Source organism: Diceros bicornis, chromosome 12 (assembly GCF_020826845.1).
Source record: "Diceros bicornis minor isolate mBicDic1 chromosome 12, mDicBic1.mat.cur, whole genome shotgun sequence".
NCBI lineage: Eukaryota > Metazoa > Chordata > Mammalia > Perissodactyla > Rhinocerotidae > Diceros > Diceros bicornis.
The window spans coordinates 38,552,511-38,576,795 of NC_080751.1; the positions used below are offsets into that span (position 1 = coordinate 38,552,511).

At 36.5% G+C, this 24,285-nt stretch overlaps 1 protein-coding gene across 5 annotated transcripts in view; it reads right to left on the reverse strand.

Moving 5' to 3' along the window:
- Positions 1-24,285, reverse strand: part of SOCS5 (suppressor of cytokine signaling 5) — a 60,600-nt gene that overhangs the window by 31,778 nt on the left and 4,537 nt on the right. The window contains exons 2-3 of one of the 5 annotated variants that reach the window (XM_058551298.1): positions 11,808-11,884; positions 10,852-11,162 (exon numbers count right to left, since the gene is read on the reverse strand). The exons of 2 other annotated variants lie outside the window; for them this stretch is intronic. The gene's annotated coding sequence lies outside the window, so the exon portion shown is untranslated. Of the gene's footprint in view, positions 1-10,851; positions 11,196-11,807; positions 11,885-24,285 lie in introns of those variants that run through there. 2 more of the 5 variants (XM_058551300.1, XM_058551299.1) reach the window with 2 other exon arrangements.

The window sequence follows — 24,285 nt, forward strand, 5'->3', positions numbered from 1 at the left end:
CTGACTCATCACCACACAGAAGAGTAACTCTCATGGCCCTAGCCCTTAAAATCAGAAACAGTATTATAGTAACAGCGACTTCTAGGAACACAGAAAGGACATAGTTCAGCATCTATAGCTTTTACAATATTCTCAAAGGGGTCAAGCCTATGCAAGATCCATACTAGTTCTTCCTTAGCTCACTAGATCCCAGACTCCAGCTGAGTTTCCTTCAAATCCACCCTCCATACTATCACCAGGGAGTGCTACAAAAATCAGTGTCTGTTGAAAAATTGTGGTTTTTCTCTACCCCCAGGGATAAAATGTAAATTCTTTCAAGCGCCATACAAGGCCCTTGAGAATCTGGCGGCTGGCTAATTATTAAGTTTTATTAACAATGTTTCCTTTTCCTTCCTTCCAAGTTCTAACCTTTTTTTAACACTGAACTACTATGAGCTTTCTGAACACACCAGGCTTACATCTGCATGCTGCCTGGAATGCCCTCCCCCTACTTATACTACACCTGGATAAATATTATACTCATTCATCAGGTCTCAGTTCAAGTGCCATCTTCTCTGTCAAGTCTCCCAAGACTCCTCCCGGCTGACTGAAGAGCTCCTTCTCCAGAGATGTGTTGGTAAACTAGCTCTCAGAAGGGGAAAAAAGCCTGATACAATCAGTTCTGCTATAATATTTGTTTTGAAAACTCAAATTTGTTTCAATGTGGTTGTTACATTAGGGAACAACACGAGCACAACATGAATCCTATTTGCTCATGGGCCGATAAAGGCTAGATGAATGCAGAACACTGCACTCCACTGAGAGAGCTGTGCGGCAGGAATACACAGCACACACATACCTCAGACATCTCCCAGCTACCTGAGTTCACCTCCTGTGTCAGGAGCCACACCCACCTACACCCGGCAGAACTCTCCCTCAGATTTCAGACACTTTCCTTCCACCATCTCACAATAATTGAGAAGCGGAAACTTTCCCACACTCACTTCCACAAGCAAACTTCAGGTCTTTTCCAAGGCAAAACATCATATTTATTATAATATTTATGTTTTTCTTAACCATTTTACCATGTAAAATTGGGCTTCCATTTTTATTAGGTTCCTACTTTTTTTTTAAATGTGTTACTGAAGAAGTTTGAGTGTTGTGCCCCAATCCCATTTTTCCCTAAGCTCGATGATTTTTAGGAATGCACATGTCCTGTTATAGAAGAACTGACTGTATGTAGGTAGCATGTGCTGATTTCTGTGATGTACATACCACCACAGATGATTTCAAATACTAACAGTGGGGCTCTCCGCTCTAGCCGGGCTCCAAGACACCATACCCACAGTACCCTGTACATATCTTTATCATAGCAATCACTTTTTTGAATAACAACTGTTATTCTCACTGTTTTCCCACTTATTTCAATAGATAGTAAGCTTCTTGAAGGCAAGGCCCTTTTCACCTTAATACTGACATTCCCTAAATAGTACTCAGCAGTTAGTATGTGTCTTACTATTGCAGACACCACAGGGTAACATACTTAAAATCTAATATAAATAATGATAACTATAAAATCTGTTTGTACAATGGAGAATTAATATCTTCTCTGCCCCAATCCCCAGCCACACTATTAGAAAGAGGAGAGATGGGATTTGAACAGTGTTTCTAACTCCCAAGTTCCTCACAAGAGACAATGCTCCATAATTAACCTACATATACCTACTAATCTAATCTATTAATCTACATATACCTCAAGGTATATGTGGATTGTAGACTAATTTAAAAAACAGATTCTGGAGATGTAGTCTAATAGATTTTTTTTCTGATTGGTAAATCTATATAAAATATCTTACGAGGGTATGCCAACTAAATTTAGTTATACATTTAATCTCCTATGAAAAAAATAAAATTACACAAAATAGGATCTATCTTCCAAATATGGGTCATTTTATCCAACCCAATCTTAATCTAGGCCAATATCAAAAGTTACCCCAAAATCTAGGACAAACAGTATTAATATCCTGAAATTTAAAATACACAGCATTATATAACACAGTAATTATCAGAGGCTAAGTGATTTATTGGCTGAAAACCACATCTATGCTGACTTCTTTACATATATATACACACACACACACACAACATTTTAAATTTTTTAATTAACGGTATTTATATTTTAACTACTGTTATCTTGAGTAATATAGAAAAGTGTGATTTTAAAGCTATATGTTAATGACTTCAGTAAAAAAATTAGTTCTTACTTAGCATACTACCATTATGTGTCAAACAACGGTGAAAAGTTACTTCAGTTTCTTATATTAAAGTTTTGCTAAGGGGCCAGTCCGGTGGCACAGGGGTTACGTGTGCACGCTGCACTGCGGCGGCCCGGGGTTTGCGGGTTCGGATCCCAGGCGCGCACCGATGCACCGCTTGTCAAGCCATGCTGTGGCAGCGTCCCATATAAGTGGAGGAAGATGGGCACAGATGCTGGCCCTGGGTCAATCTTCCTCAGCAAAAAGAGGAGGATCAGCATCGGATATGAGCTCAGGGCTAATCCTCCTCTCACACACACAAAAAAAAGTTTTGCTAAGAAACTAAAACATACCTAGTGCTTGTGAAGTCCCACAGCATAGAGAAGTGGTGCTCAAATTTAGCATGCATCAGGATAACAGAGGCTTATCAAAACAAATTACTGGGCTCCACTCCCAGAATTCGGATCTAGTACGTCCGAGACGGGGCTAGATATTTTGCATTCTAACAAGTTCTCAAGAGCTGGTCCCAGGACCACACCGTGGTGTCAGAAATACCTGTGTTCAAATCCCAGCCTGTCATTTAATATCTGTGTTCTCTGGACATAGCTTAACGGTTTTACCCCTGAATTTCCTCATGTCTAAAAGGGGGACGGTTGTTAATTAAGCAAATAATATATTTAAAGTGACCAGCACATGGTGAGGACTCAAATGATAACTACATATGTTGGTGGAAAAATGAATGTCATACTTAAAGTACACACTACAGGGTTCCAGTGCTGGTTAAGATGGAGTAAAAACACTCCACCCTGTCTCGCCTGCTGAATACAGCTATAAAATCTAAACAAAATGTATGGAGCAACTATTTAAAAACTCTGAAAAATAAATGTTAGCAAGTAAACTGGGGAAGAAGACCAGAATTCCAAGTATCATGGAACCGGGGCTGGATTTACTTTTATCCCTCTTGTATCCTGCCATCTGGATTAGGGGGGAAATCTGGAAGGGGACAGCACTGTAGACAATGTTCCAGGAGAGGCCCTCTAGTTCAGGCTTGAGTACGCAAAGGATCTCCTAGCAGTAACAGCAGGGGCCCACAGGTACCTAAAAGTCTGAAGGAGGGAAATCTTCCTCTCCAATCCCAGAAGCTGTGGTTTCAAGAGAGTGGAGCAAACCCGTCCCCCAACCTTCTTTTTCCTCTCTGTGCTCTCACCACTTGTCCCTGGATGTGGGCACAATCACATGAAGTGAGCAGAGTAGGCAAGCTTTCTGGCTAGAGGACTGAATAAGGAGCCCCCAGGGAAGTGGAGAGTATAGAGGAAATCGCTGAGTGGAAAGAACTCAGAAAAGCGGCTCCATAAAGTTGCTTATGAACTCTTGGGCTCACTCCAGAGCTGAACGTGGCTTGGATTTCATCCTAAACAGCAAACCAAAAACTTTGAGAACTTAACAAAGTAGACAGTCACCTATCTCAAACTGGCCAACGGGCAGCGTACACACAGGACAGGTCCAAATAGCAAAGCGCTGCAGCCTTTGAAAACCAAACTGACATTGAGATCACAACCCACAGAAAGCTGGCTGCAGCTTGTAGGCTGAACCCAACAGGGTCAACTGCCTGCTAAAACACAAAAATGAACATTCTCCATAGAATTTTAGCAAGACCCAGGGTCTCATAATATAATACTGCAGGATGCAATCCAAAATTACTCGGCATATGAAGAACCAGAAAAATCTCAACTTAGCCATGTATAAACAGACATCAACATAGAGATGACACAGATGTTGGAATTATCTGACAAAGACTTTAAAGTAGCTATTATAAAAATGCTCCAAAAAGGGCAAATACTTTTGAAATAAATAGAAGGTCTCAGCAAAGAAACAGAACCAAATGAAATTTTAGAACTGAAAAATACAATAACTTTAATAATTCATTGGATGGGCTCAATAAACAAAATGGAGAAGACAAAAAGAGAGATTGATAGAAATGATCTAGCCTGAAGAACAAAGAGAAAAAAAAAAATGAATAGAGCCTCAAGAACCTTTGGGATACCAGAAGATCTAACACTGGTGTCACTGGCATCCTAAAAGGAGAATGAAAGAGTGCAGCACAGAAAAGTATTTGAGGAAATAATGACTGAAAACTTTCCAAACTTGGTAAAAGACACAACATATGTACAGATTTGAGAAGCTCAGACAACTCAAACAGAATAAACTCCTTCCTAAGAAATCCATGCCCAAACTCATCACAGTCAAACTAAAGATGAAGAAAAAATTTGAAAGTAGCCAGAAAAAAGTGATGCATTGCTTACAGGGGAACAAAAGTTTGAATGAATGTGAATTTCTCACTAGAAACCACAAGTCCAGGAAGAAATGGCATATTTTTAAAGGGCTGAAAGAAAAGAACTGTCAACACAGAATTTCCACATCCAGTGAAAATATCCTTCAGGAATGAAGGTGAAATCAAGACATTCTCAGGTGAAGGTAAAGTTAAGAGAATTCACTGCCAGCAGATCTGCTCTAAAAGAATTAGTAAACGGCAGAAGGGAAATGATGCCAAGGGAAAAGCGGAACATCAGTAATGAAGAAAGAATAAAGAAATGATAACCATCCGGGTAAATATAATAAACTATTTTTCTCTTCTTGAATTCATTAAAATATGTTTGGCAGTTGAAAGCAAAAACTACAACATTGTCAGATGGGGTTTTCCATGTATGTAGATGTAATATATAAGACAATACAACAAAAAAGGAAGAGGGTAAAGAGATATAGAGTGTTCAGATTTTTTCATTCCACTTAGTGGAAAAATGGTTATTCTAAGTAGACTATAAAAATTTAAATATATATATTATAATCCCTAGAGTAACCACACACATCACTGACACTAGAATGAGATATAGAAAAAAAATATAATAGATAAATTAAAATGGAATACTAAAAACTGTTCAAATAACCCCAAAGAAGGCAGGATGGGGAAAAAGAGGAACAAAGAACAATAAGAACAAACAGAGAGCAAGTAATAAAATGGTAGCACTAAATCCAAACACATAAGTGTAATTATATTAAATGTAAAACACATCAACACATCAATTAAAAGACAAAGATTATCAGGATGGATTAAAAAAAAAGATGATCCAATTATATACCACCTAGAAGAAATTTCTTTTAAATATGATGATATAGGTAGGTTAGAAATAAAAGGATGGGAAAAATATATATCATGGAAATACTAATCAAAAGAAAGCTTAAGTGGCTACACTAATATCAAATAAAGTAAATCTGAAAGCAAAGAAAACGACCAAGCATAAAAAAGGGCATTATATGATGATAAAAGGGACAATTCATCAAGAAGATATAATAATCCTAAATGCGTATGCACCTAACAACAGAATTTCAAAATACATGAAGCAAAAATTGACAGAACTGGAAGGAGAAACTGACAAATCTCCAATTACAGTTGAGACTTCAATATTCTTATCTCAGTAATCTATGTAACTAGTAGTCAAAAAATCAACAAGGATATAGAAATAAACACCACCATCAACCAACTGGATCTAACTGCCGTTTATAGAACACTCCACCTAACGAGAGCAGAGCACATTTTCTTTTCAAGTACATGGAGAATGCTCACCAAGACTGACCATATCCTGGTTCATAAAACAAATCTTTACAAATTTAAAAGAACTGAAGTAACGGGCGGCCCAGCGGCATAGTGGTTAAGTTCTACTGCTCCGCTTCAGCGGCCTCAGGTACGCAGGTTTGGATCCCAGGCACGGACCGACGCACAGCTTATCGAGCCATGCTGTGGTAGGCGTCCCACATATAAAAAGTAGAGGAAGATGGGCACAGATGTTAGCCCAGGGCCAATCTTCCTCAGCAAAAAGAGGAGGATTGGCAACAGATGTTAGCTCAGGGCTAATCTTCCTCACCAACAAACAAAACAAAACAAAAGAACTGAAGTAACATAAAATATGTTCTCTGACCATAAGAACTTAAAACTAGAAATCAGTACAGAAAAATCTCTAAAAATTTCAATATTAAACGATGCACTTATAAATAATCTACAGGTCAGGGAAGAAGCCTCAAAAGAAATTAGAAAATATTCTTTTTCTTTTTTTTTTTTTTTGTGAGGAAGATCAGCCCTGAGCTAACATCTGTCGCCAATCTTCCTCTTTTTGCTGAGGAAGACTGGTCCTGGGCTAACATCCGTGCCCATCTTCCTCTACTTTATATGGGACGCCGTCACACCATCACAGCATGGCTTGACAAGCAGTGTGTCAGTGCATGCCCGGGATCCGAAACCCAGGCAACTGCAGTGGAGCGAGCACACTTAACTGCTACGCCACCAGGCCGGCCCCAGAAAATATTCTTAATTGAAAGGAAATAAAAATATATCAGAATTTATACAATGCAGTTAAACAATGCTCAGAGGAAAATTTATAGCATTTATATGCCTACTTTAGCAAAGAAGAAAATTCTCAACCCAATAATCTAAGTGCCCACCTTAGGAAGTTAGAAAAAAAGGAGAGCAAAAGAAATTCAAATTAAGTAGAAGGAAGGACAAGCTAACATCATAAATAATAGTGAAAGACTGAATGCATTCCCCCTACAACTGGGAACAAGTCAATAATATCCACTCTCACCACTTCTACTCAACATTATACTTGAAGTCCTAGCCAGTGTGAGAAGGCAAGGGAAAAAAAAAGCATGCATATTAGGAAAAAAACAAAGTTCCTATCTGCAGACATGATTGTCTACATAGAAATCTCAAAGAATCTACACAAAATCTCCTAGAACTAATAAGTAAAATTACAAGGTCATAGGATACAAGGTCAACACACAAAATTCAATCATATTTTTATATACCAGCAATGAACTGGAAACTGAAATTTTAAAACACCATTACAATAGCTCCAAAAAAACTGAAATAATGAGGTATAAATCTAACAAAACATGTACAAGAGCTGTATGCTGAAAACTACAACACTATTAAAGAAATAAAAAACGACTAAAATAAATGGAAAGATATATCACATTCCCGTACTGGAAGCTCAACATAGCAAAGGTGTCAATTCTTTTCATTTGATCTACAGATTAACACAGTTCTAATCAAACCACTGTCCCCAGGTTACTTTCTGTAGATACAAACTTATTCTAAAATTAAAAGCAAAGGAACTAAAATAGCCAAACAATCTTGAAGAAAAACAAAATTGAAAGAATCATACTAATTGATTTTAAAACTTACTCTAAGGCTACAGTAACTGAGACAGTATGGTATTGGGGAAGGAAGAGAGAAGAATGGAATAGAGTTGAGAGACAGATCCACATAAATATGGCCAACTGATTTTTGACAAATATGCAAAGGCAATTTAATGGAGAAAGGTAGTTTTTTTCAAAAATGGAGTTGTAACAACTGGACATCCATAGGCAAAAATGTATGAACCTCAACCTAAACCTTACACCTTACACAAAAATTAACTCAAAATGGATCATAGGTCTAAATATAAAATGCAAAGCTATAAAACTTTTAGAATCTAAGGATAAAATCATTGTGACATAAGATTAGGCAAAGAATTTTTAGATATGACACCAAAAGCACAATCCATAAAAGAAAAAAAATTATCAATTGGACTTCAAAATTAAAAACTTTTGTTCTGTGAAAGAACTGCCAAAAGAATGAAAAGCAAGCTACAGACTGGGAGAAAATATTTACAAATGGCATATCTGACAAAGATTTGTACCCAGGATATGCAAAGAACTCTCAAAACTCAAAGCAAGAAAACACAGAAGAAATGCATAGAAGAAAACATTAAGAAATGGCAAAAGACTTGAACGAAGAGTTTACCAAAGAGAATAGATGGAAGGCAACTGACTACATGAAAAGATAGTCAACATTTTTAGCCATTAGGGAAATCCAAATTAAAGGCATGACGATATTAGAACAGCTAAAAAAATTTTTAAAAACTGGTAACACCAAATGCTGGAGAAGATGCAGAGCAACCACAATTCACACATTGCTAGTAGGGATGCAAGATGAAACAGTCATCCTAAAGAACAGTTTGGCAGTTTCTTATTAAGAATACACTTACCATATGACCCAGCAATCCCACTCCTTGGTATTTATCCTAGAGAAATGAAAACTTGTGTTCACCCAAAAACTATACATAAATGTTGTTAACAGTTATATTCATAATTACCCAAAACTGGAAACAACCCAAATGTCCCTGAATAGGTAAACAGACAAATTGTAGCGCAGTTTATCAACGGAATACTATTGAGCAATAAAATGGAATGAATTATTGATACACGCAACAGCTTGAATGAATTTCAAAAGCCTTATGCTGAGTGGAAGAAGCCAGTCTCAAAAGGTTACATACTGCATGATTCCATTTATATGACATCAGTGGTTGTCAGGGATTAAGATGGGATAGCCAGGGGTCAGGGGTGTGATACAAAGAGACAGCACGAGAGAGTTTTTGGGGTGATGGAACTGTTTTGTATCCTGATTGTGGTAGTGGTTACACGGATCTACATAGGAGTTAAAATTCATAGAACTATAAACCCTCCCCCCTAAAAAAGGCAAATTTACTGTATGTAAATTAAAAAAATTTTCAAGCTCTTAAAAATACATAGCATAAATTATCTCAGAACTTTCTAATTCTTTACAAATTAAGGCTCAAAAGTAAATATTTTGAGTATGTGTAAATCAGCGAAATGGGAGCATGCAAAGACAGCTGGCAGGTGACTTAAATTTTAAAAAACTACCTACAAAGATATGGCATAGGTATAAATTCTAGACTCAGAAACAACTCTCTCTCTCAACCAACCACAGAAGCTATTAATACCTAACATCAACTAAACATGAATATTTAATATCATCATGTAAAAAAGATAATTTGAGACAAAACAAATACAGCAGATATCAAATCAAAAGGAAGTCTGAATGAAGATTCCACATTCATACTAGATATTCATTTGGTCCCTGGAATAGAAATGACATTATTGTCCATTATCAGTATGGTACGTGCCTTGTTTTTTCTAATCGCAGTTACAGATTTACAATCGCTTATCCATATTTTTCTCATCTGATTCCTCTTGACACAAAAAATATGCACTTTTAAGAATGCTGACTAGATGGATAAAGAAAATGTGAGAGAGATATATATATAATGGAATATTATTCAGCCACAAAAAAGCAGGAAATTTTGCCATTTGTGACAACATGGATGAACCTGGAGGACATTAAGCTAAGTGAAATACGCCAGACACAGACAAGTACTTGTATGATCTCACTTACATGCAGAATCTATAAAAGTTCAACTCACAGAAGCAGAGAGTAGAATGGTGGTTGCAAGGGGCTAGGGGGTGGGAGAAACAGGGCAATATAGGTCAAAGGGTACAACCTTTCAGTTATAAGATGAATAATTTCTGGGGATCTAATGTACAATACGGTGACTTTAGTCAATATTACTGTACTGTATACTTGAAATTTGCTAGGATAGTAGATCTTGAATGTTCTCACAAAAAAATAGTACCTATCTGAGGTGATGGATGTGTGAATTAATTTGATTGTGGTAATCATTTCACAATGTATACATATATCAAATCATCACACTATACACCTTAAATACATACAATTTTTATTTTCTAATTATATCTCAATAAATCTGGCGGGGGAAAGAATGCTGACTGGGATCAGGTATTAAGAATGGTCATAAACCATCCTAAGAAGTCATGAAATATTTCTTCTTTTTCTCCCAAGAAATAAACCCACAGCAAATCAGTCCACCAAAACACACAGAAGATTATAACTCAAGACAGCTATTCTCTATAACTATATATATTTTTGCATGACTGCCATAAAAGTTAGTAGATCTTCTTAGAGTGTGATGTTAAAAAACAAAAACACAACCAGATGACCAAAAGTCATTTATTTAAATAAGTGACCAACCTCACTATCCTTAACTTTTCCTTTCCTTTCAAATGACAACAGCACTTTTATAACTCTTTTCAATCTTAAATCTTCTGGGGATATGAGTTTCAAATAGCAAATCCATCTCTTTCTATAGCTGAAAGTATGTTACAACGTAAAGTTTGGTGCAATTAAAAAATTGATAACAAATATTTACCTATTGATCAACAAGTTAATTACTGAATGCTTAAAATATTCTAAGCCCTAAGGGTCATACAAAAGAGATCAAAATGCTGTAGGTCCTCAAGAACTTAGCTGAGGAGACAATACAGACTCACGAGATAATTAGACGCCAGAACTATAAATATAAGAAAGTACTACATGGAACAATTAGAGAATAACATCTAAATAGATGTCAAAACATTCTTTAACAAGTCTCCCATACAAGTCAAACGGTAACTCAGAAGAGAAAATAAATTCATCTGATGGAATGAGGCACTGGGATACAGTAAGAAGAAGAGGGTGCTGCAGTCTCGAGACCTGTCTCAGTGCTGCAATTAAAAACTCCTGAGAAAGTCCCAACTGCCCCAGAGTGCCTAGTTAGGAGACGTGGTACCTGACACAAAGGGGAAATTTTTTCATTCACCTCTGATTTGGATTTGGCTAAGCAAGGAAGGAGGGGCAGGCAAGGGGCTCCTTCTAGAAGGGACTCACCTCAGGATGTCTGTAACTCAGGACTATGGCAAGCTCACTGCTTGAATTCAATACCGCCTTCTCACAACCATGTGAAAGAGAGGATGCTGACACCCAGAAGAAGGAGCTGGCAGCTCTTCTTGCCTCCTCCAGAGCACAGACTCATATCAAGGGCCTTACTGTCCTGGGCCCAGCTGCACTGGCACCTCACAGTCCCAGGGACCCCCTATGATGCATCAGCTGTCTGCCTTAGTTTCAGTCTGGTTCTCTGGGTCTCAGTAAGCTCATCCGAAAGGAAGGGAAGTGGATGAGGTCCTTTACAACATCACAATCTACAAATATAATGAATTAGAAATATTAACCATAGAACACAAATTATATGTCAGCTGAGTAAAAACAGCTTATTAAATCTGTTATCTGGACTTGTTTGTTTCACAAGAAATATCAAGCTGTTTTAGAAATGCCAAATTGGAAAAGCAAACACTACTGAATTCCTTAAAAGAATGATTCTTACCTTAGTCTCAAAATATTAAAATGGCTACTAGATCTCACGTAAAACATAACCTATGCAAAGACTCATCACAATTCTTCACTAGACTGTGTTAAATTTTAATGACTCAGAACAACAATATTCTTGTAAATGAAGTAGTGTTAGTACCTCTACAACACCAAGCACAGTGGAGTTCCCGGCAATGTCTGCAGGGAGCAAGAAAAGATCAAGAGTGCCTTTCTTAACTTCCAGGCCTCAGAGCCAGAAGAAGAAAACAGATCATCTGAACAATTACTGAAAGGCAACTATGTGCTAGACACTGGGCTAGCCACTTTACATGCATTACCTGCTTTAGTTCTCTGAGGTAGCTAGTTATTATGACAATTTTAATGATGAGGAAATCGAGGCTCAGGAGGTTAAGAAATTTGCCCATAGTTACAGAGCCCTTCAGAAAGCCTAAAAATAAGGTTTTCAAAGAAGAATGTACCACTGTCTCGAGCCTTCAGGACAATCATACGCTGATTAGGAGACCCAATCGTTCACATCCCTTTGGTAGATGCAGCCCTGCAACGAAAATGTGGGCCATCAAACTACCATGACTTGATATTATTTCTTAATGTAAGTTAAGAAATTAACTTTGTTTTCCATATGAGTCTTCAGTAAATTTGCCTAGCATGAAATCAGTTCCCCTGACCAAACTGAGTTTCTGGATCTGCAATTGCTGATGAACAGACACCAGACTATTCAAGTTAAGGTCGTTCTCTGAGGTCTGGTATGAATGGCACCTCCCTGGAGGATGTGTCTGTCTTTGTTCATTAACCACAACATTCCTTTGTCTCTTCTTTTGAATATTAACTTTCTCCACTGGATTTCTAACATGTTCTATATATAGCAAAAAATGTGAAGCTGAGTCACTAGAGTGAGTTCCTGAAGAGCACCATGTCCATATGCTTAAGATGCCAAGGATAGAGACAGCAAATATAATATTTTATTGAGAAAACTAAAGACTATGACTTCCATTCTGTGCTTAACACCCACACCTGCAAGGAGGTGGGCAGTAACAGTGGCTGAGAAAGCAAGACAAAAACTTCTCTAAAAAACAGCTCCAGAAAAAAGCAAAAAGGGAGGAAAGAAAGCAATACTAATTCTATTTAAATGTACAAAGAAGTGCTTGCTAGAAACCACAATTTTAAACTATGAAACATGGGAGACTGCCTTAGTTTGGAAAAAGTTTAGGACATACATTACACACACAGTGTAAGAATCAATGTCTCTTTCACTAAGTGGAAACCAATAAAGCTAAAGCTAAAGTATATGCAAAAATGGAAAAGAGGTATAATCAAGATGAGAAAAACTAAAATCACTAAATCCTTCTTCCTTCACCCTCCCAATCATTAATTTTATCAGAATTTTAAAAATTAAAGTAAGTTTTTTGGATGATTATGAACATAGTACACGCTTATTGTAGAAAATGTGAAAAATAGTATATGAGATGACTGAAAAATAACCTATAATCTAACTAGGCAAAGTTAGCATATTTTATTTTATATCTTATCTTTTTAATAAATGTTTCCTTTTTAAGAAACTCAAGTCTCATCCTACTTTTTTCATTTACTATATTGTGAACGTTTTCTTATACTTTAAACCCTTAAACATCCTAAAGCTCATGATTTTTATCACCTGCCAATTATTTTTTTTATAATCAGTATATCAAAACAATTTTTTATTTTATTTATGTACGTATGTATGTGAGGAAGATCAGCCCTGAGCTAACATCCGATGCCAATCCTCCTCTTTTTGCTCAGGAAGACTGGCCCTGGGCTAACATCCGTGCCCATCCTCCTCTACTTTATATGGGATGCTGCCAAGCATGGCTTGATAAACGGTGCGGCGGTGCCTGCCTGAGGTTCTGAACCTGTGAACCCTCGGGCCGCCAAAGCAAAGTGCACGCCAGCCCCCTCAAAATTTTAAAGAACATGATTTACAATGGTTTTATAATATTTGTTTATATGTCTATAGCATAATTTAATCATTTAAGAGGCTTCCAATTTTTTAACATTATAAATAGCACTGTAATATAAGTAACACACACCCCCACATACATTGTGCACATCTCTTATTTCCTTACTGAAATTTGGGCAAGGGGTATGAACATTTTTAAGGATTCTGAATATTACCAAATTGCCATTGTAACAGACTGAATTTATGTGTCCCCCGAAATTCATATGTTGAAGTCTAATCCCCAGTGTGATGGTATATAGAAGTGGGGCCTTTGGGAGGTAATTAGATCATGAGGGTGGAGCCCTCATGAATGGGATTAGTGCCCTTACAAGAAGAAGCCAGAGAGCTAGTAGCTCCCTTTCTGCCATGTGAGGACACAAGAACTCTGCAGTCTGCAACTCACCAGAACTCAGTCATGCTGGTACCGAGATCTCAGACTTCTAGCCTCCAGAACTGTGAGAAATAAACTCTGTTGTCTATAAGCCACTTGTTTATAATACTGTAAGTTTATAGTATTTTGTTATAGCAGCCTGAGCTAAGATAGCCATTTAGAAAGTTGTACCAATTTATGCTCCTACCAACACTTGATTTGCCAACACTTGATTCTTTTTTATATGAGAGACCTATTAAAGCACGTAGTCTATGACCTAATGGTTCTAACCTCTTAGGCTTTTTCCATAATCTTATTTCATAAGCTTAGAAGAAAATCTTTTATGAAACAATATCTCTTGTAGTAAATAAATATTTATCTGTGGTTGAGCAATTTTTCCAGTGTTGCTTGTTTGACAAATTTACCTCTGTTAATTAAATGTAAATGCCTTTAATTAAAAATAGTATGAATTGCATAAATCCATTTTAAACATAAAATTATTCTTCTATGCGTATTTTTTTTTAAATGAAGCCATACTCTAAAACGTATGATATACCAAAAATTATCAAGCGTTTTTAAAAAGAAGAAAAATTAAAATTAAATTCTACAGTCATTTCCAGTTATGATGGAGTAACTGCTACTGGGCTAGACCTCCTGCTGTAAATGACCATAAAACTGGGTAATATATATGAAATGTTATCTTCAGATGTTGGACAATAGGCAGTGCAGGACTGAGATTCTTGAGAGAAGGGAAACAAAGACTCATGAAAGCCCTGGCTTTCTGCTTGTGCCACAGGGAATGGAAACCAAAAAAAGAACACAGAGATCTCACCGAGCTGAGAAAATAGAACTCTAAGTTTGAGGCTACTGAAGTCACTGGAATTTAAAAGGCAGAATACAAGGAAGAAGGGAGCTGTAGAGAGAAAAAGTTTCAGAAATCTGTAGAGAGATCTCTTAATTCTCTGCCTAGAGACTAAGCTGCATATGCACAAAGCAAGACTCCGTGAGGCCAGACAAAGAATAAAATCTGGGGAAAGAACAACCGCGGAGTGTGAGCTTGCAAAGGTCTGCGAAACGTTCGAATTCCTGGGAGCCAGAGTGGAGAGACCTCACTGAACATGACATGCATTTGACAGAGACCCCAGAGAGGCTGTGCCTCTGTAATAGGGCTAAGCTAGTCCTAGAATAAACAAAATTGCTGAAAACCAAAGATAAAGAGAAAATCTTTAGGCAGCCAGAGGGGAAAAACTTCTCATCAGAAACAACTTAAGCTAGAAGATATTGAAATGATGACTTAAAAGTGCTACAAGAAAAAAAGCTGACAACTTAAAATTCTATATCCAGCATAAATATCCTTCAAAAACAAAGGCAAAGGGGATAACAAGATCCAGAATTGTCCTCCTGCCATACACAAGTAGAAAATCAGACAAAATATGAAACAATTGTTTTCAGACACTGGATAACAGGCAGTGTAGAAACATGACCCCTAAAAGAAGGGAAACAAATGAGGTGGGCCCAAAGACTGCTCCAGCCTTCTGTCTGGAACTACAACACAGGGAAGGGGAGCCCAAATAGAGCCAATAGTCTCACTGAGTTGAGGTGACAAAGAGCTTAGAATCTATGGAGTCTGAGACAGCCAGACTTTGCAGGGCATATTACCACAAAGGAGAAATTAAACAGAAATGCTCCAAAAATCTGCAAAAGGGGTTTCCTTGCGTTTCTGGCTAAATACAATCTGCATATGTGTGGTGCGCAAATCTATGAGGCTAAACACAGAAAAACTTCCAAGAAAATAACAAATACTAGGGAGCTCTAGGCCAAACAGCTTCCAGAGTTCACACAGGGCCAGGATCATTCTGTTTCCACCAGCCAGGGTGAATAAACCTTGATGCATATGTGGCAATTAAGGGAGACACAAGAAGGGGCACACCTCAGTAATGGGCTCAAACTAGCCCTAAGCTGAAAGCTACTCTAGAACTGCCCAAAGCCAAAACCAAAAACACCCTGAAAACAAAACTCAAAAAGATCAAGCTGATCTACAAATAAACTAACTGCTTGCTGAACAAAACTTAATACTCAAGAAAGAAAAAAAAATCAAGACACTCAACATCATAACTCCATCAAAAATTACCAGACATAAGAAAAAATAAGAAATGGTAACCTATAATCAGGATCCAGAAGTGGCAGGGATAAAGAGAATTTTAATTTGAGATCCTTATTAAAACAGCTATTAGAAAAGAGTTCAAAGGCTTAAAAGAAAACATGAACATAATAAAGAAAAAAAAGAAAAATCTCAACAGAGAAGTGGAAATTATTTAAAAAAAAAACACCAATGTTAATTCTAGAACTGAGAAAAAGAATATCTGATACAAAAAATTAACTGGATGGGCATAATAGCATATTAGACAAAGAAGACAAAAAAAAAATCAGTGTACTTGAAGACAGGGCAACAGAAATTTTTCAAACTGAAGCAAAAAGAAAAAGAGAGTGCAAGAAAAATGGACAAGGCTTCAGTGACCTGTGAGTTAACATTAAGTGGTTGAACGAACATATGCAGGATTGGAGTCTGAAGAGACAAGAAATACTTGGGAATTTAAAAATTTGAAGATAGCTAAAAACTTTACAAATATGATGAAAACAATACACCTACAGATCCAAGAAGCTCAATAAACCCCAACGATAAATACAAACAAAACCACACCAAGGGGCATCATAATAAAGTTGCTGAAAACCAGTGATAGAAAATCTTAAAAGCAGCCAAAGGGAAAAAGCACATTACATACAGAGAAACAAATATAAGAATCACCACAGAGTTCTTGTCCAACGAAACTACGCAAATAAGAAGATAGTGGAATATTACTTTTAACGTGCTGGAAGGGGAAAAATCCCCTGAAAACCTAGAATTCTATATCCACTAATAATAACTTTCAAAACTAAAGGCAAAATAAGAGAGAGAGAGAATGTTGCACTATAAGAAATGTAAAAAGAAGTTTTTCAAGCAAAAGGAATATGATACAAGACACAAACTTGGATCAACACAAAGAAATGAAGATCTAAAAAAATGGTTAAATGAAGGTAAATATTAAAGACATTTTTCTCATTTTTAATTGCTCTAAAAGGTAACTGCCTGACAAAAAGCAAAAAGAACAGCAATGGAGTTAAAGCACACATAAAATCAAGATGTATGACAAAAAAGGACAAAAGATGGAAGAAATTGGGAGTATACCATTATGTAAGATTCTTACATTACACATGAAGTGGTATAATATTACTTGAGGGCAGACTGTTATTAATTGATTAATAAATTATAAGGACTGCCACTAAAAAAAAAATCTTAAGAGAAATGTTATAAACCAATAGAAGAAATAAAATGCAATCATAAAAAATAACCCATCCAAAAGCAGATAGAAAACCAAGGAAAACAGAATAGTAAACAAACAGTAAGACAGTACATTTTAATCCAATCATATCCATAATTACATTAAGTGTAAATGGTCTAAACCAGTGGTTGGCAAACTTTTTCTATAAAGAGCCAGAAAATATTTCAGGCTTTGAGGACCATATGGTTTCTGTCCCAACTACTTAACCTTGCCACTGTAGCACAAAAGCAGTCATAGCCAATATGTAAATGAATGGGCATGACTGTGTCCCAATAAAACTTTATTTACATAAACACGTGGCAGGTCAAGTTTGGTCTGTCAGCCAACTTGCCAACCCACAGTTTAAACACACCAAAATAAAAGAGATATTGTCAGATCGGATAAAAAAAAAGCAAGACCCAATTACATGCTGTCTACAAGAAACCCACTTTAAATATAATGATAAAAATAGGTTAAAAGTAAAAGGATGGAAAAAGATACAACATGCAAATATTAATCAAAAGAAATTTCAGTATCAGACACAGAGACTTCAGAACAAGGAAAATTACCAGGGATAAAAAGGGACATTTCATGATGACAGAGGGGTCAATTCATCAGCAAAACTTAACAATCCTAAATGTGCATATACCTAAGAGTGCTGTAACAGTGCTTGGAACATGAAACAAAATCTCATAGAAATGAAAGGAGAAATAGACAAATCCAAAATGGTAGATAAAAACTTTCAACTCTCCTCTCTCAGTAACTGACAGAATAGACAGAAAATTAGTAAAAATATAAGATATACAAAGACCAACCTAATCTAAAAGACATTTACAGAATACTCCACCCAACAACAAGAGCATATACATTCTTCTCGAGTACACACTCAACATTCACCATATGTTGGGCCATAAAACAATAAAAAAGCTTAAATGAATTGAAATTATTAAGAGTGTGGTCTCTGACCACAATGGTATTAACTGAAAACACAGTAACAAAATACTTGGAAAATCCCAAATAGTCGGAAATTACTTGGCAACACTATTTGAATCAACCCATGGGTCAAAGTCAAAGTTACAAGAGAAATTAGGAAATATTCTGAATGGAATGATAATGAAAATTTATAGCTTTAAATGCCGATAATTAAAAAAAAAAAAAACTTTAAAATTAATGATCTGAGCTTTCACCTTTTAAAAGCTAGAAAAAGTAGAGCAAATTAAACCTGAAGTAAGGAGGAAGGAATTAAAGAAAGATAAGAGCTCCAATCATGAAATAGAAAACAGATAAACCACAGAGAAAATCAACAAAACTAGAAGTTGATTATTTGAAAGGACTAATATGACTGATAAGATCGACAACCCCTAGCTAGACTAATCAAGGGGGGAAAGGACAAAATGTATCCAATATCTGGAATGAAAAAGGGAATATCAGTACAGATCTGACCAACATTAAAAGGAAATATTGTTTCACAAAATGTATCATTAATATTCAAGCCAACAAATTTGACAAGTTAGATGAAATGCACAAATTCCTCGAAAGACACAAATTATCAAAACAGAAAAGAATGAAAAGAAACAGAAATCTGAATAGTCTTATATCTATTTTTTTAAAAAGTGGATCCTTAATTAAGCACCTTTCCATAAAAAATCTCCAGATGGCTTCACTGATGAATTTTATAAACATTTAAGGAACAACATCAATTGCACCCAAACTCTTCCATTAAAGAAAGGAAGAGGGAACATTGCTGGTAGGAGTGTAAAATGGTAAATCCACCTTGCAAATTGTTCTGTCAGTTTCTCATAATGTTAAATATACACCTATCCTATAACCCAGCAATTCCACTTCTAGGCATTCACCTATCAGTGAAGAATACCAGCGTCACAAAAAGCCTTCTAGAAGAATATTCATGCAGCTTCAGTCATAAGAGTGAAAACTAGAAACAATCCTTTCCACAATAATAATTGATAAACAAACTACAGTATATCCATAAAATGGAATACTAGTCAGCAACTAAAAGGAACTATTGTTACATGTAACATGGATGAATCCAATTTTAAACAAGAGCTTTGTATAATTTTTCTGCCCAGGAAAGTTTGAGAACCACGGTTACAAAAGTACATAAACAATAAGAAACAAAAAGAGAAAATATAAGGGATTTAGGTAGTATATAAATAAACCAGTGCTAGATACATCATAAACTATACATAATAGTTGTCATCTTCCATAAGTGCTTAATTGCTATTTAAATCGTGTTATAATACTCCTCTGTTCATGTTCAATTTTCTACTTATGTGCTGCAAGGAGTTCCAATTCCAAATTTTAGTTTTCAATCACCTAACTACCCTAATTTCTCATTAATCCCAACTTAAACTGTGCATTTTAGATGAGGAATCCTGTTCACCAGTTCCTTAGCTTTTTCTTCCTTAATGTTCTACTTCCTTGGTACTGTTTTCCCCACCTCTTAATAGTGTTATTCTTACTTTTCACTGCGCAGCCTTGTCTTTCTACCTCCTTTAAAACTGAACCAAAAACTCATCTTTTCCACTAAGTGCTAAAACACCTCAGATTCTTTCCAAATTCCCTCAGCACTTGAAGATCTTGCTCCTAATAGATGTATTTATTTTACTGGATTTGGACATCTCTTCTTAATGACTCACCAACTCCATCCTCTGGCTTAGAGAGTAGAACCTTTGGAGAGAACTGACAAGATTACAGTCCTCTTCAAGGTTCTTTCTCTTGTGCTGTTTTTACTTTTCCCTCTTGGAGTGCATTCTATTTGCGAGAGTCTTAAGCTCTACACGGCTGGAGGGATAGGGGAGAAAGAGCGGCAAAGAGATGGTTGATGAAGGCTGCTCTGGACTAGATTTTAAAAAAGGTGAAAAAAGCCTTCAGGCTTCAGGATCTGTTCAGACTACCTCACCAGCCCAAAGAAGCAAACAGGATTTCAAAAAGAGACTTCAGGTGAGGACTAGGGAAGTGCATTTGTCTACAAATTCCCTGTGTTGTACTGGATGGCCGGACAAGATGCAGTACACAGTTTCAAGGACACTAAAATATTTCTGGCTTTCTTGCAGCAAATATTTCTACATATTCTTTGTAAAGCTAGGTGGTAGGGGTTTCATTGGAGGCAGGCAAAAGGTAAATATTAAAAAATGTCTACATTCTTGAACTAAGTGCCAATATTGGCAGTTACTTTTTGTTCTGCATGCATTATTATATAGGAATTATGATCATTAGTCATTTAATTTCATAACTTTCAACTATAAACTTTTTGCCTTCCAAATATAAATCTGACCATGCTCCTAAGCTACACCCAATATTTCCAACGATATCTTGATCACGTTATTACTTACGTAAAAAGCATAACTACCTATCTGAAAGCAGACTCAGTATTCCCCCTCTCAAACTTGCACGTTATTCTACTGCCAAGTCAGGAATCTTAGACATCCCCAACTTCTATCACCTCCAAATATTAACCAAGTCTGGAGGACTTGAAACTCCTAAATATCTCTGCAATCTGTGCTCTTGTTTCTATCTCCACTACAAATTCCTTAAAATTCAGATCACTAAAATCTCTTTCCTGAACTAGGGCAGAGCCTTAAATGGCATCCTTGACATCCAGAGGCCAGGGACAATGCCTCACTCACCCTACCATATGTATGCTTGGTAAATAAATGTCTCCAATCTCTGCTCCTCCAGACTGTTTAGAAAACTATAGTTTTCCAAAACACCAAATTATTTGTGTGACTTCCTCACCTATAAAACAAAATAAAAATCCAAACTCTTAGTATGGCATACGAGACTAGTCACAATTTGTTCCCCTTCTACCTTCATTCTAGTCTGATTTCCTAATTTTCTTTTGCACTCATTTTGACAGATCAAACTTCACCCTTCTCCTTAAACACACTATGCCCTTTCATTTTTAATAATCTAGACTAAATAGTAACTCAGTCCAGCGTATTTTATTTTTTTGAGTACCCTTATACTATTTAAAGCCATTAGCTAAACCTGTACAGAAGTAATGAGTGAAGAAACAATCAGACAATACAGCCAACTCTCAATTAGCTTATTTTCACAGCCTTATTAACATGGTCAGTACAGACTAAATGAAAAAGTGAATACAAGGTTTCATCCACCTGCTGAGCTTCTTCCTTACAGTAAATTAATGTTAAAAGCCTTCAATTACAGACTTATTACTCTCCTTGTGATCGACAGGCACAAAGAGAACTATAATTCAATTTTCTTCACATCTATCCTTTCCTCTCTTTCATCTTTAACACCTCCCTTCCCCACTTCTGCTGTTTCTCCTCTTGAACTTTTCTCCTCCTGCTACGTAAGTTTTCACAGCATCCTCTTTGTCCATCCTTCACGAGAACATCAGTATTCCTCCATCTCTTTTATCGGTGGAGCGCTTAAAACTTGACAAAGCACTTTCACATATACTTACTCAGTTGGTTCTTACAACCTCATTTTTTGGGATTCCAAAATCAACAAACATAAAATGTGTGTGTGTGTGGGTGTACATATAACATTTTCTTGAATTTTAACTCAAATCTGAGGAAATCTGCAGTTCAAAAAAGTTCAAAGATTCATCTAACATACTGCTTATTCCCTCTGCCTAGAACTCCACAACCCCTCTTTACCTGCTCATCTCTTAAGACACAGCTCAAGCCTTCCTCTCCTCCCAGAGAAAGAATGTTATGCCTGTTTCAATGCTATCCTAATGTTGCCATACTGCTATTTTATACCACTAGAAGAATCCAGGTCTCTGGACTTCTATTCTGGTGTCTTTTCTACCAAACAATATTTTCCTTATTAACTAATGTTAGCTTTATTAATGCCCATTAATGATCCAGCATTTTATAAAGTTAACAGGAGAAACATTTTATGAGTGGCCAGCACTGCTTTACCAATCTCGAGGGTTAAACTGTACACCAAAACATCCCTAGCTTTCCTTAAAAATCAGGAATTAAAGGAATGTCTCTAAATCCTTTCAAAATATCTAGATACTATCTCTTGTGGTAATGACATCCAAAGCTGCCACAGCAAAGGCATAGAACAGCATTTCATAAACCCTAAATTAACCTACTACAAGTTATAAGAGATGCCTCCCAATATTCTGGGAACCATTTAGGATTAACAATCAAAAGACCAGAGTCCCAACTCCACCACATACTGGCTGACTTGGGAAAGTCACTTAACCTCCCTGAGTCAAATTTTCTCTCTGATAAAACTGGATAATGCCACCTACCTTTCAGAATTGTTAAGAGAATTAAATGAAAGAATGACTGCAAATCACTTAGCCTGGAACATAATAGTCAAAAAATGGTAACCCCTTTTATAATTATTTTTATGTACAACATCATTTTTGTTTTCAGAACCATGCCCAACAACCCTCAACACGTTCTTGGACTTGTGGCCCAGCAGCAACTACGATAAATGCCTTCAAGGAAGTTATCTCCATGACTTCTGCATCCCCTTTCTGGGTCACAACTCAGGTTCCAGAAATATGATTTGGAATATCTCTTCCTAAATGCATTATCTTGTTCTCTGCCACATGAAAACTCATCAAAGGATGTTCCTGTAGCTTCTTCTTATTGGCTTGGCTTTTAACTACCTGGAACAGCACACAGAGTCAGCTGCAAATCTGGCAACTTCCAGTGCCAGTCTGTCTTTTAAATCATTTATATAAATGTTAAATAAAATTGGTCCCAGCACTGATCACCTGAAGTGTAATGAGGTTGGATTGCTGTCTCACGTTAATAACCAAAGTCAAAAACTAAATAAATATTAGATAAATCAGCTCCCCTTTGGCTACATACTTATTTTAACCCTTAAGAAAGTACTTGGACTTCTCCCAACAGATTATATTTACTGTTCAGCAAATTTATCCTTTAGCTTTAGAATATACTTCAGCATATTCCTGATACAAAGACATGCCAATCTGTAGAATCCAGGATCTAAATTAGGGCTAAAGTCCAACAAAATCCTCGTTTTCCTCAAGATTTTTCTCCAACCAACCTCCAATTATTATCTTAATTCCCCTTCCTCTGACTACCCATCATATATGCAGGCTTGAAGTTCAGCTCCCAAATCATTTCCATTCCAACATTCTATCTTTCATGTTCCATTTTAAGTATATATATTATTTAAATAAACTTCTATCCTTTTCACTTGCTTGAAATACAGCATATCAATACTTAATTACCACCTCTAACTGAAGAATTTCACTCAAAATTGAAAGACTGGATATTATTCCTGTTATAGTAGTCTTCAAACAAAATGAGGAAGTCACAATTTGAAGACAATCCCAGAGCAGATAAGCTCATTTCAAAAATAATTTTTTCAAAATTATCTTCATCATTGCTTTCTCTTATTACCTTTGATAAAAGATTACTGTACAACATCTCATCAAAGTAAAGGTAAATTGAATTTTGGTGTTAAACAGCATATAAGTAAAATGCTTATGGACTATTACAGAACCTGCGGAAATATATTCTCGCTATACTGTATTTGGCAATAGTGTCATTATGGTCTCTCTCAAGTCATTCCTTAGAATTTTTCACCCACATGGAGGGTAAAGGCAGGCAACTAATTCTCAAACTACTCAGATGTAAATTTATCCAACATTAACATGAATCAACAGTCTAGCCAATTACCCTTCAAGATTACTTCAGCTTTAACCAGATTCAAATGCCCTTTTCCCTCCTTAAAAGTAGGATAGTGAGGGGCTGGCCTGGTGGTTAAGTTCAGCGTGCTCCACTTCGGCTGCCCAGGGTTCACCGGTTCGGATCCTGGGCACGGACCTACACCACTCATCAAGCCATCCTGTGGCGGTGACTCACATACAAAATTGAGGAAGATGCGCACAGATGTTAGCTCAGGGCCAATCTTCCTCAAGCAAAAAGAGGAGGACTGGCAACAGATGTTAGCTCAGGGCCAATCTTCCTCACCAAAAAAAAAAAAAAAAAGGATAATGGGCTAACTCAATACTAAGGTGGGCAAAGCAAATGATTCATATTTTCCCTCTGTCCTTCTCTAACATCTACATTGAAGTTAAGAAAGTAGTTTGCATGGTCTACATCTACTCAGTCCATGTATCCATGAATTTTAAACATGAATAACAGGCAATTCACAATGCCATAACTATTTTTAAATATATAAAGAAAACTCCAACTTAATGAAAAATTGAGCAATGGTTGGTTATATTTTATTATAACATGGTATTTCTGATG